General features: G+C 39.1%; 1 long non-coding RNA gene across 2 annotated transcripts in view; it reads right to left on the bottom strand.

The window, feature by feature from the left end:
* LOC126425008 (uncharacterized) overlaps positions 1-13,347 on the bottom strand; it is an 80,768-nt gene extending 67,421 nt beyond the window's left edge. The window contains exon 1 of one of the 2 annotated variants that reach the window (XR_007576246.1): positions 13,203-13,347. This is a non-coding gene — a long non-coding RNA (uncharacterized LOC126425008). Of the gene's footprint in view, positions 1-13,143 lie in introns of both variants that reach the window. The other variant, XR_007576245.1, reaches the window with a different exon arrangement.
* Between the last annotated feature and the right edge of the window lie 1,030 nt (positions 13,348-14,377).

Raw genomic sequence — 14,377 nt, 5'->3', positions numbered from 1 at the left:
CAGGGGCAGATGCGGACTCTGACCACAATCTATTGGTTATGAACTGTGGATTAAAACTGAAGAAACTGCAAAAAGGTGGGAATTTAACGAGATGGGATATGGATAAACTGACAAAACCAGAGGTTGTACAGAGTTTCAGGGAGAACATAAGGGAACAGTTGACAAGAATGGGGGAAAGAAATACAGTAGAAGAAGAATGGGTAGCTTTGAGGGATGAAGTAGTGAAGGCAGCAGAGGATCAAGTAGGTAAAAAGATGAGGGCTAATAGAAATCCTTGGGTGACAGAAGAAATATTGAATTTAATTGATGAAAGGAGAAAATATAAAAATGTTGCAAATGAAGCAGACAAAAAGGAATACAAACGTCTCAAAAATGAGATCGACAGGAAGTGCAAAATGGCTAAGCAGGGATGGCTAGAGGACAAATGTAAGGATGTAGAGGCTTATCTCACTAGGGGTAAGATAGATACTGCCTACAGGAAAATTAAAGAGACCTTTGGAGAAAGGAGAACCACTTTCATGGGTATCAAGAGCTTTGATGGAAACCCAGTTCTGAGCAAAGAAGGGAAACCAGAAAGGTGGAAGGAGTATATAGAGGGTCTATAGAAGGGCAATGTACTTGAGGACAATATTATGGAAATGGAAGAGGAAGTAGATGAAGATGAAGATGAAATGGGAGATATGATACTGCGTGAAGAGTTTGACAGAGCACTGAAAGACCTGAGTCGAAGCCCCCGGAGTAGACAACATTCCATTAGGACTACTGACAGCCTTGGGAGAGCAGGTCCTGACAAAACTCTACCATCAGGTGAGCAAGATGTATGAGACTGGCGAAATACCCCCAGACTTCAAGAAGAATATAATAATTCCAGTCCCAAAGAAAGCAGGTGTTGACAGACGTGAAAATTACCGAACTATCAGTTTAATAAGTCACAGGTGCAAAATAGTAACTTTAATTCTTTACAGACGAATAGAAAAACTGATAGAAGCCGACCTCGGGGAAGACCAGTTTGGATTCCGTAGAAATGTTGGAAGACGTGAGGCAATACTGAACCTACGACTTATCTTAGAAGAAAGATTAAGGAAAGGCAAACCTACATTTCTAGCATTTGTAGACTTAGAGAAATCTTTTGACAATGTTGACTGGATTACTCTCTTTCACATTCTGAGGTGGCAGGGTAAAATACAGGGAGTGAAAGGCTATTTACAATTTGTACACAAACCAGATGGCAGTTATAAGAGCCGAGGGGTATGAAAGGGAAGCAGTGGTTAGGAAGGGAGTGAGACAGGGTTGTAGCCCATCCCCGATGTTATTCAATCTGTATATTGAGCAACCAGTAAAGGGAACAAAAGAAAAGTTCGGAGTAGGTATTAAAATCCATGGAGAAGAAATAAAAACTTTGAGGTTCGCCGATGACATTGTAATTCTGTCAGAGACAGCAAAGGATTTGGAAGAGCAGTTGAACGCGGAATGGACAGTGTCTTGAAAGGAGAATATAAGATGAACATCAACAAAAGCAAAACGAGGATAATGGAATGTAGTCGCATTAAGTCGGGTGATGCTGAGGGAATTAAATTAGGAAATGAGACACTTAAACTAGTAAAGGAGTTTTGCTATTTGGGGAGCAAAATAACTGATGATGGTCCAAGTAGAGAGAACATAAAATGTAGATTGGCAATGGCAAGGAAAGCATTTCTGAATAAGAAAAATTTGTTAACAGCGAATATAGATTCAAATGTCAGGAAGTCGTTTTTGAAAGTATTTGTATGGAGTGTAGCCATGTATGGAAGTGAAACGTGGACGATAAATAGTTTAGACAAGAAGAGAATAGAAGCTTTCGGAATGTGGTGCTACAGAAGAATGCTGAATATTATATGGGTAGATCACATAACTAATGAGGAGGTATTGAATAGAATTGGGGAGAAGAGGAGCTTGTGGACAACGTGACTAGAAGAAGGGATCGGTTGGTAGGCCATGTTCTGAGACATCGAGGAATCACCAAATTAGTATTGGAGGGCAGTGCGGAGGGTAAAAATCGTAGAGGGAGACCAAGAGATGAATACACTAAACAGATTCAGAAGGATGTAGGCTGCAGTAGGCACTGGGAGATGAAGAAGCTTGCACAGGATAGAGTAGCATGGAGAGTTGCATCAAACCAGTCTCAGGGCTGAAGACCACAACAACAACAACAACAACAACAACATATAGCGCGAAACATTAACAATACCATAAAAATGGAAAAAAGCAACCATGTTCGCAGGACTATGTGATTACTGGAATTGTAATAAACTATACAATATCAGTGACTAATAATCTGTGTATTTTTTGCCCATAGTGAATTCCCATCTGTGTGTTAAATAATACCGCGTAATCGAATTTGTTTCATGGTCACTCCTTTGCGTTACGAGCCATTTTGGGAGACGACAATGTAGGAGGCGACGCCGATGCAGCCTTGGCGGACGGTAGCGTGGTTAAATGTCAACGCGGGGGGGGGGGGGGGGGGGGAGGGGGTCTGCAACGTCCCACCAACATTCGATGGCCGACGACCACGCCTTCCAACTGGCGACACACCATCGACCAACGGCATCGTCATACAACTGTAAAACTATGTATCTGATCGATAAAAATGCAAACTTTGCAAATCAAGAATGCACACCTTATAATATTCGAAACGTTACTAACAGATAGATGATGAAGGATAGCCTGTTTTGCTCCGCCTAGGTTTTCTGCGGTTTCCCTTAGGGCCCTCGTCCGAATGGAGAGCGACTAAAAGGAAATGTACGCAACTTCAGTTCATAAAAGACTATATCCTTGCTAAAATAAAATATATTGTTTAAAAATATATGTACCAATAATGCTGAAAGTTTGTAACCTTGTTCAATTATGTAAAGTGTATTGATGTGAACTCGAAGTATCAGACAATCAGAGAAATCTATGACAAATAATGTTAAATATTGTGATGCGAGGTGAAAACTTAAGTGAAAATACTTCATGTAACGTAATGTAGAATGCCATGCCCGGACATTAGCACATGTGAACATGGCATTCCAGGGGGCCTTATGACGTCCCATGGCCCAGATTATGAGAACTATAAATTAATAAATATTTTTTCCACGATATTAAGCAATTATATTTGTCATATGTAAAAGAAACTCTATTGAAAGTCAAGGAATAATGCGATTATAAAAAAAACTATCATCTGTAACATTATTATTGTACCCTGTTTGCATAGTTTTTAAAAGAATTTCAGACGCCGCGCCGGCAGCAAGCTGAATATCGCTGGACAGCGACAATTGCCCGCAATTAAGGGGCAATTTCAAATTATCGTAATTATAATTCTGGTCTTTCCACAGACGACGCTGGAGATCGGCAACATTTTCTTTCATTTATGATCTATAGGAAACTTATTTCCAAAGTGCCAAACGATTTATTCAGAAGATTTATGTTACGTGCAATAGGACACAAATTTGTCCTGCACTCATACGAAATTAAATCACACGTAGGTCCTTCGTATTGAAAATGGTGGAATACTTTTTTTGTGTGTATATAACCTATAATGATGAACTGTTTTTGAGCACGGATTCGTCTAAGTAACTTCAACAATTATACAGGATCCCACGCTACATTTTTGTGTCACTAAAATCTAATAACGATCTGTGCCTTCGCATGTCCTTGCAATGTAACCAAAATGAAATAAAGTAAAACTCCACTTTCACATTGCACTCAACAACACATGCATTATTAATAGGTTATATATATCACACCCCCTAACGCTCAAGTAGTTTTCTCAACTCAGTTACCCAACCATTACAGAAGAAGTGTTGCAAAACATCCTTCCAAATACAAAATATCCCCTATAAATTGTTTTATAAGTGCCGCTTATCAATTAATTTTTAAAATGCATAAATGCCCAGGTGTTCATGAATTTTGGGTAGTTGCCCATGAATTTATTCTGGGCATTTGGCCCAACCTGTAAATGCCCAAGCATTTTACACCACTAGTCCTACTACTAAAAAAGGTATAAATACAGGTATGACTTTATATGCACAGTAAACTCTTCCCAGTACCATATCATTAAAATCTGGGCCCCAGTTACGACAGCCAATTTAAAGTTTCTCATCATGAGAAGAATAATCTGTATGTACTTCAAAGAAATCTTTTATAGCCAGATCGGCTTCATTTTATTGACCGGATTCGACAGGTACGACGGTTATCTTCGGATCTTCAGAAACATTTTTGATTGTACATCATGCTCTATAGTGCATTCATTACTCACGCCCTATTAACATTTTAATGGGGATTATATTGCACATTTTTGAGAAATCTGTGGTATATGAAATGTACTCTCTACTACAATGTTAACATGGCATGAATAATGAATGCACAATGGATCATTATGTACAACCAGAAAAAATTTGGAAGATCTCAAGATGACAGCCTTACCTGTCGAAACCGATCAATAAAAAGGCAGTTTGGAATGTAATACTGTCTCTAAAAGATTTCTTTATGCCAGCTTATCCGCCAATCGAAACTATCACTCTGGCCATGTCCGTGTGTCACTCGATCTTCCGGTTTGAGTGCTTTCAATTAATGTGAGACAGTCAGCCGAGACAAGTCTCTTACAGTTACGTCAGTTATGTGAACGTTTTTCTCTCTCACAAAGAGAGGTCCTCAGTGGTACAATCGACTTCTTGAAATCATCTATACCTTTATGTAGGTTAAGGTCCCAAGTTTCACACACTGCGGCCATTCGCCCTCAAGGGCCCTCATTTGGAAAAAAAAAAAAGGTTGTTCTGAATTTTTATCCTCTCCAGCTTTAAAAACGGGCTCTTGCAGAGGCTATTCGTACAGCGGTAACATTTATGGTCTCACGTTCATGAGTGGCTCCAAGTCTTCTTCTCTGGTGTTCTGAGAATTTTTATTTTTAAATCTTCATCGAAATGACTGATCATTATTTTTATTCGATTAAACATATTTTTTAAAATTTGTGATGCTTTGTCACGTCATTTTAATCAACCTTTTTAAATTTCTCTCATTTAATTATTTTATGTATTAACTTCGATTTAATTTCTTCCGTTTTATCATCTTATATTTTTGCCCATGTTATTCCATTCAGTATCTCTGTTCCTCGTGTTCCTTGAATTTCGTTTTATTTATACTTCTTTCTTTCGTTTCAATCATCATCTGTGTTACTTAGTGCATAGCGGAATTTGAAGTAATGTTTTTAATATTTTTTTGACATTAGCCATCCCAAAAAAAGAACATTGCAACGAAAAATTCATTTTTGATACATATGCACGGTTGATATAAATAGTTTAATCGTCTTTTTTTAAAGAGATATATCGGAAGTTGAAAATGTTTAAGTATTATGACAGATAAATAAAAAAGTAATTAAACTGACATGTACAGAAATCCCAAGTGGAAGTAGTCTAGGAAGACAAATGAGAGCAATTGTAAAAATTAATACGGTGATAAAATGATGTGACACAGCATTAGAATTAAAAAAATTACATTAAACCCGTTTAATCGAATAAAAATAATGATCACAGTCATTTCCAAAAAATTTAAAAATGATAGATTTGAAAACACCAGTCCACAACCTTTTTGCATGTCAAGCCTGTACTTTAAACAATCTGTGTTAATATCCCTTTTCTAAAACTTAAGAGCATTACGTTAATTGCTGAATTCTTCTCGGGTTATCTGCCGAGTGGTGGCGTCGTCTTGTCGCAACGTTTCAATGAGTTTCGTACCTATGATCTTCTGGCAAAGACGACGCCATCACTCGGCTGATAACCCGAGAAGAATTCATCAGTGGCATACGCCGAGAAAGACTGCAATCGCATAGTACGCTAATTTTTTCTTCAATTACTCGCAAATGAAAGTTTGAAACCTGGGACGTTAAACCTACATCACCGTATAATTCGGATGATTTCAAAAAGTCGATCTCACCGCTGTGAATCTCTCCTTGTCAGTCTTCTACGGTTACATCAGTTATGTGAATGTTTTTTTTGTTTTCACGGTCACTCAGCCTTTTTCCGTGCCGGAGTTGGCGCCACTGCAGTCAGCCCCCTGTTGCCGCCAGGAATACAGTCGTCGCGAGGAGGTAACCCCACCGCTGGCGCAACTTTGGTGCCCGCGGTCTGCAGTAACACGCTGCATGCATGCCACCTCCTCGCAACAGCTGCTTTCCTGGCCGCAGCAGGAGAATCGCGTGGAGCGCGCGGCACGCATGCGCAAGACGCCAGCCAGTCAGTTTTTTCAAATAAAATAAAATTTTATTGTCGTTGTCGTTAAACAACTTGGTGTTGTAATAGACAGCGTCAAAAAATACAAGGAAAGGTACCAAAACACAATACAATACATACATAGTATTTTTTTTTTAGAGCTACCAATTAGTTTTTAAAAAATATACAGAAAAGTATTTACAGTTATACATCTCCTTGGATCAAATTTGTCACAGAATATGATACCGCCTATATTTTCACTACATGCTATAATCATCATTCATTCTGGAGGCGTCTCAAGTTTTCTTCGAATTCCAGAATATTGTGGGTTGTATTCATAATCAGCCAATTTTTTTAGTTTCTTCCCTCGTTGCTGTACTGGCATTTCCCTCAGTGTTGTAGGCAGTTTGTTGAATAGCTTAATCCCCATGTAGTATGGCAGTTTTGGGTTTTCTTTATCCTTACCTGGGGCGTGTCAATGTAATGTTTATTTCTTGTATTGGGTGAATGTACCTCCCCCCTTTCTTTGAAGTTGCTCTGGTTTTCTTTGATGTCTATCAGACAGCGGTATATGAAAATTGCAGAGAGAGTCATTATTTTCAGCTCCCTGAATACTGGTCTGCACGATTCATTGTCGGGTAAGCCCTTTATACCCCTAACTGCCCTCTTCTGCCACTTAAAAACTTCCTGAGCCCCTGAAGAGTTCCCCCGAAGTATTATGCCATAGACCAGGTACGAGTGGAAAAAGGTATAGTATGCCTCTAGCATTTGGCTCTTACTGACACAAGTCCTAAGTTTGCGCAATAAAAAAATTACTTGCATAGTTGTTGCGTATGTTCGCCCCAGTTCAAATTCGGGTCTAAATAAATTCCTATCAGTTTGACAGATGTGTTTACCGTCCCTTCTGGTTTTAACTTACTCAAATGAAAATATATTGTCTGTGTTTTATTGCCCTTTAAGACCAATTTATCTCTTTGCAACCATGTGGTGGAGTTTTCTACCATGTCTGTATTTTTGTCCTGTAAAGTTTCCAGATTTCCATCTGATGTTATTAAGGTGATGTCGTCAGCATATAGAATTGATTTGTCTGGCAAGTTATGTGGGAGGTCATTGATATACACTAGAAAGAGAAATGGGCCAATTACTAATCCTTGAATAATTCCGGTTTCAATTTTGAGTATGTCTGATAGTTGGTTCTCAATTATGACCATTTGCTGTCTGTTATCAGGGTACGATTCTATTAGCGATAACTGTGAGCCCTTTATTCCGTATAGTTTTAACTTAGAAAATAAGATCTCATGGGAAATAGTGTCGAAAGCCTTACTGAGGTCTAAGAATGTAATACTTGTATCCCTATGGAAGGGGAACTTGCATGCTCAATTTTGTATCCTCATCGATACATCATCTTAATTACTTACATGTTAGCTGCACCTAGAACAACTTAATTCACGGCAATGGAATAGTCAGATTTAGACGGTGAAAATAAGAATTAATCTATTCAGTACGTGAATGAATAAATATGCATAATGCTTATTTCCACACCGCTACAAGTGGTTTGGCGCGAAATAAAAGCCAAAGCGTGAAATCTTCTGCAGTGTTCGCGACGTTTCTTTCCCGAATGATAGTCACACGAAGAAATGTCACTGTGGGAAATCTGTCTTCTCGTAGTGTTCGGACTTTCTAAATTTCGAATGTTTCTATGATCGGGAACATCGAAGGGAATGCCACAAATTTTCCTGTAGAATAAATGTAAGAATCAAAAGTAAGAATTAATACACTGAAGAGCCAAAGAAACTAGTACACCTACCTAAAATCGTGTAGGACACCCGCAAGCACGCAGGAGTGCCTGCATGAGCTCGACTAATATCTGAAGTAGTGCTGGAGAGAATTGACACTGTGAATACGAGTACAAGAGAGTGAAGATCTCTTCTGAACAGCACGTTGCAAGGCATCCCTGATATGCGCAACAATGTTCATGTCTGGGGAGTTTGGTGGACAGCGGAAGTGGTTAAACTCAGGAGAGTGTTCCTGGGGCCACTCTGCAGCAATTATGGACGTGTGGGTTGTCGCATTGTCCTGCTGGAATTACCCACGTTCGCCGGAATGCACAATGGGCATTAATGGATATAGATGATTAGACAGGATGCTTACATACGTGTCACCTATTAGAGTCCCATTTGACGCCAACTGTACCATTACATAGCCTCCACCAGTCTGAAATTTGTGGTAAGATCTTATGGGACCAAACTGCTGAGGTCATCGGTCCCTAAACTTACACCCGACTTAATCTAACTTGAACTAACTTACGCTAAGGTCAACACAAACACCCATGTCTGAGGGAGGACTCGAACCTCCGATGGGGGGAGCCGCGCGAACCGTGACAAGACGCCTCAGACCATCAACTTTTAACAGTCCCCTGCTGACATGTAGGGTCCGCGGATTCATGAAGTTGTCTCCATACCCGAACACATACACCCACTCGATACAGTTTGAAACGAGACTCATCCGCCATGTTTCCAGTCCAATGTCGATATTGACGGGCCCATGCGAGGCGTAAAGCGTTACGTCGTGCGGTCATCAGGGGTACATCTGTGGGCCTTCGGCTCCGAAAGCCTATATCGATGATGTTTCGTTGAACGGTTAGCACACTGAAACTTGTTGATGGCCCAGCACTGAAATCTGCAGCAATTTATGGAAGAGTTTCACTTTTACCACGTTGAACGATTCTCTGCACGTTGGTGCCGTTCCTGAAGGATCTTTTTCCGGCCGCAGCGATTTGATGTTTTACTGGATTCCTGATATTCACGGTACAAACATGAAAAGGTCGTACGTGAAAGTTCCCTCTTTATAGCTACCTCGGAGATGCTGGGTCCCATCACTCGTGCGCCGACTATAACACCACGTTCAAACTTACATAAATGTTGATAACATGCCATTGTAGCACTAGTAACCTTCGACCATGGATACTAGTAGACTGGCCTTGCTGTGCAAAAGCTATAGGGCTGGTGTGGCTCGAACATAAACCACGTGACTGTTGGCAGAACGTGGCGGGATTTCAAATCAGCGGTCTGCCATCCTATGTTTGTATCGTATTTTCCCCACATTTCTCAATTGACTGCCAAACGCTTCCAACAAAAATTGCATTTTTATTTGCGAAAAATTATGTCAGAACTACATTTGACCTGGATTTGTTCACAGTACCATTTATAAAATCTAGCAAATACATCGAACGCCCCTCTGGTGGGCAGCGGGACGAAATTACTATAAACTATCAATTACAGTAAAATGTCGTTAAAATTCTTTCAAACACTAAGAGTGGGCTCGAGTCACAACTTTAAATATTAGATTCGCCGCGTTTTGAGCTCTAGTCACTTATAAAAGAAAATGGGATATGGGAATTATGCCAACTGTAGGTGCCAAAATTGTCGACATTAGGAGCAGGTCCATTTTAGAGTATCAATTTTAGGTGCGCTTCAAAGGTTCAGTTCCTACTATTTTTACAAAAGTTTAAACTATCAGTTTTTAAAAAAATGATATTTTAGATTAAACGTGAGACTCTGAAGTTTCAGAAAATCATTTTGGAGCCTACATTTATTTAATAGTATTAGAAGGTAGAAAAAAATTCTCTTCGTGTGTCGACTATAGGTGCTCTTACCTTATTATAATCTCACTTGTATATACAAAAAGGCGCGTATGTGCAGATAGCTTAAAGTTTTTCTGTTTCTGGGCCTGTATCCAAAGCTGCCTTCGGTTTTCATCCTTAGGGAACCTATGAGTAGGAACGAGAAACAGTTACTTCGGTAAGCGAATTATCACAGATACGTTCCAAAATGTAATATGAGTCTGACTTTACAGGCATCGCTTTCAACACTTTAATTTACGTGATACTCTATTTCAAGAGTAAAAAACATATAAAAGTCACTTCAGCAGATTTCAATAAACGCATCTGCACTATCATAGAAACACACGTGAACTGTAATGCCATTTTCCCCGACAAAACGCTGAGTACAGCCATAAGTGCAACACGAAACAACCATGTTTTGCCAACATTCACGTGACTTTAGCCCAGAGATGTTGGAGCCACGACAATGACGTCAGGGCCAGTCTATTATATTTATGATCGAAGGCAGTAACCGACCTAACAACTGCGGTACACACCTTTTGCCTCATATGAGCGTTTCCGACAGCAGCGCCTTATTCTGTCTGTTCACATACTTCTGTATTTCAATACGCATGCCTATACCAGTTCTTTGGTGCTTTAGTGTATAATAATCGCTATAAGAATGAAATAATAAGAATTTAAAAACAGTGTAACCCCGAAAATACCTTACACTCATACCTTACATAATAAAGCTACAATACCTATTGTGAAACCCAGTTGTAATTTTACTAATAATATAATTCCCTTGTGCCCCTAACTTGATAAGGAACAATCACATAGTAACCTTCTATGGATATGGCAAGATAAATGAAAAAATAAGATAAAGTAAGTAAAAACAATATTCGGGGTTCGAAACGAGGCGCAAAATTGACAGACCGCGACACCATTTCCCCTCAGAGACTCTGCGGAGAAATCTAAACTACGTGGGAACTTTCCACGTCGTTTTCTAAGAAACGGTCGAGTATCTTCAGATAAACCGAGACACGTGCTCGCTTATTTTAACTCCTCTTCCTTTCAGGGTAATTGGGTTGCGGCACTTCTCCTGTCCTCCAGTTGAGTAGTACTGGTACTATCCTCTAAAATCCCGCGCAAACCAGCAAGATTCGAACAAAATTATGGGGGATTGTCAACGTAAATACTAATACTACTCAGCCTAAAATATTTGTTTGCATTGTGTTCGATCATTATGAAGGATAATTAAGTTTAAATAGGTCTTTTCTAATATCGATTTTATACTGTAGGGCACAACCATCCCAAGAATCGTTCACTACAAGGGGTTATAAAGAGCAAAAAGTTATGTAAGCTTCACACATATGTGCACCTTGTGAACAACCGTTTAAAGATGAACTTGTGGGTTCGAAATCGGTTATGGCGCTCTGGTTGCTGTCTTTTTCTTTGAAAGAATCAACCTCCACTAAGAAATGGTTACAGCTCAAAGAACGAATGAATACGTCGTTTAACAGACAGAACAAAACTACACACTGGTTTCACTTGAAAAGACGGAGTGAATAACTCACTTAGTGTGCAAAACTACAACAGAATGTCACAACTATTTTCATTCGGTCACTGCCACAGGATGGTTGCAGTCGAAAAAGTGAGTCAATGCATGAAAATAATCCAACAGATACGTAAAACTACAACCGACGGAAAAAAAACAACTGAATACTACAACTGCTACGAAAAACTAAAAGAACGAAAGAGTCGTTCGTTTCCCATTAACAGACTCAATCGAGCGCTTTCATTCGGTTGTTCCCATTACTTGGCAGAAGATGTCTACAAAGACCCGCGAATATTGTTAAATAATAGACAATAGGATTCACAGATAATAAAGGGGCATTTAATTGAAAAAGTAGGCCAACACTGGGGGACAGTCCTCTGGTGCGAAACGTTCGGTTCTAACTAACCACAGAGGTCACAAATTAATATAATGCAACGAGAAGAACATCTTTTTCCATAACACACTCTCGCACAAGAAAAAAAAAATAATAAAATAAATACGCCAAGTTTCAAATGAAACCAATTACAAAATAAAGATACCAAATAATGAAGAAATTGTATAGTGCTATAGTTTAAGAGATGAATAAAAAAGATTGATAGTTAAAATCATACTCTGAAAGTCACACCTAATAAGTACAAAGAAATTTACGGTGTAGAGAAGCGAAAGTTTCCTTAGGAATAGTTAGCTGCAGGAAGAGCAATATACGAGAAATCTGCTTACCAAATGTCTACAGAAAGAAGCCAGTTACAGCTAGCACATCAGTTCTAATTAGCAAAACTCCTTAATTATTCACATTCAAAAGAAACAAGGAAGTCATGCTAAAAAAAAAAAAAAAAAAAAAAAAAAAAAAAAAAAAAAAACCTTGAGAACTATTCATATATCTATCAATAACATATAAGGAAAGCTTTGGGTTCAATAATAAATACGAAAGCATGTACGTGAATTTCGAAACAAATGTGAAACATTCTGGAATACTAAAAGTGTTACAAGAACAATAAAGTGCACATTGCTTATCGAATAAACAGAGTAGGTGATGGCAGGCTAGTAAACTACATCTTTAAGTATCTCTGGAAAAAGGAACAACCAACAAACTGTATCAAAGAAATGGAAGATAAACGCTTCTAAATATGTAAGAATAAAAAAGAAAAAACAGAAAGAACTTTCTAAACGCAATGCATTGAGAACAGAAGTGTTTTTGAACAAAAGCTGCAAGAGGGCAGTAACGAACTGTATGGAGAGAGAAGAAGAAAATGACACAGTTAAATGTCAAAAGAATTTGAAAGGAAAAGAAAATGAAAAAAATTATAAATGGTACATAGTCCTTAAACAGCTGAAACAAAAAACTAACATTACAAAAACGTAAAAACAAGTCAGGTAAAAATTTACACGTTTGGTTACTTTGTGCATAACACAGTATTACAGATTAGAGATAATTCAAGAAAAGCAAAAAAAGAAAGAAAAGTCACTACAGAAATGATAGAAACGGTACAGAGAATATGTATCTGCAAAATATACACGATAAGACAATATCTAAATATGTTCAACAGCTGTAAAACGGATAACAAATGCTGCTGGAAAATAGACAGCGAAGACGAAAACTGAATTTAGAAAACACACTGTGAATTAAACGGTAACCACGCGAGGAAAACTCAATAAAGAACAGTTCCTCCTCAATAGGCAGAGAAACGAAGCGTTTTCGGATCGCCAGCGAAATTAATTCTAACGGTTGTGACATTTAAGACCAAGGACGATTTACTCACCGTATATACAATGAGGACAGAACCCAGTGTGCTATCTACAAGAGAAAAGTAGTAGTTACCTCCACCTACGCGCAGCATCCAACCGATCGACTCAAAGTGTGCCAGTGCTGTCCCTGCAGCCCGTTATAAGACCTCGTAGGCTTTACTACAGAGAGCAGGGACTCCCTCTGCAGCTGGGAGACTGCAGAAGGTTCTAGGGGCAGCAACGGGGTTTCCCCGGTCGGTTCTGCGCCACATACCGCCGCGTGCGGCTAAGCGGCCGAGAGGCAGCTGGGTGATTCCCGGACAGACTCGGCAGTGGCACTACATGCTGACTGGCTGCTTCTGACCAGGTTGCTTGAAAATAAGGGACTCTTTCGCACACCTTTTGCGCTGCACTTACTGCTGAAAACTGTTCGCTGTAGTTGTAGGGTCGCACAATAGATTCGTTCTGCCCGCGCCAATACAGTCTAGAGCGATCGTGTAAATGCATTGACTACTTATTCATTAAATTTTATAGCAATACTAGAACCAAAATCACAAACCGCTCCGTCTGCCAGAATTCATTTAATCGTTTTTCTGTGACGGTTTTTGGCAGATGTTCTTTTCTTAATGCCAAGCGGTCGAGCAAATCGTAAGAGGCAGTAGTTTCATCCAGGTCCACAAGTCGCGCTGTTGTCGACTTTGCTATTAACGTCGGCTACTAGATGGCCCTAGCGTCTCTGCGCTCCTGCGGCATCGATTCTCTCCAACCACGCGCTCTCTTTTTCATGTCCTACGAACGCCAGACATAAAATCGAGGAGACTGCACCATTACGACACTTCCTTGCTTATTTTTTCTACGTCTAGATCGTTACAATATATGAGGAGCTACTTTTCAAAACGCATTGTGTCCCAAAAAGTAAATTTTTCAAGAGAAGCGAAAAAAGTATACTGAAAAAAATGTTCGATTAATTTTCACGAATTTTACACCACCTACTCAGGTAGGTCTGTTGATCAAAATGTGTTTAATACAAGGAAATTGCTTTTTATACTTTCAAGCTATGAGCACATTAGTGACGGACAGAATGCGTTTTGTTGGGTTCTGTTGGACAATCTGACTTTTGATGTAAGCTATTTTGGACATAATGCGTTTTGATTAGTTTTCAGTGACACAGAATTGGTAAAAATACTTTTTATTGTTTGAAAATACATTTTTTAGCATTCAGTAAAACATTTTAACACCAGTTGTTTCCATACCTAAGGCTTAGTAGTT

This window comes from Schistocerca serialis, chromosome 10, assembly GCF_023864345.2.
Source record: "Schistocerca serialis cubense isolate TAMUIC-IGC-003099 chromosome 10, iqSchSeri2.2, whole genome shotgun sequence".
Classification (NCBI taxonomy): Eukaryota; Metazoa; Arthropoda; class Insecta; order Orthoptera; family Acrididae; genus Schistocerca; species Schistocerca serialis.
The sequence above is the reverse complement of the archived record's forward strand: the minus strand, read 5'-3'. Positions and strand labels throughout refer to the sequence as shown.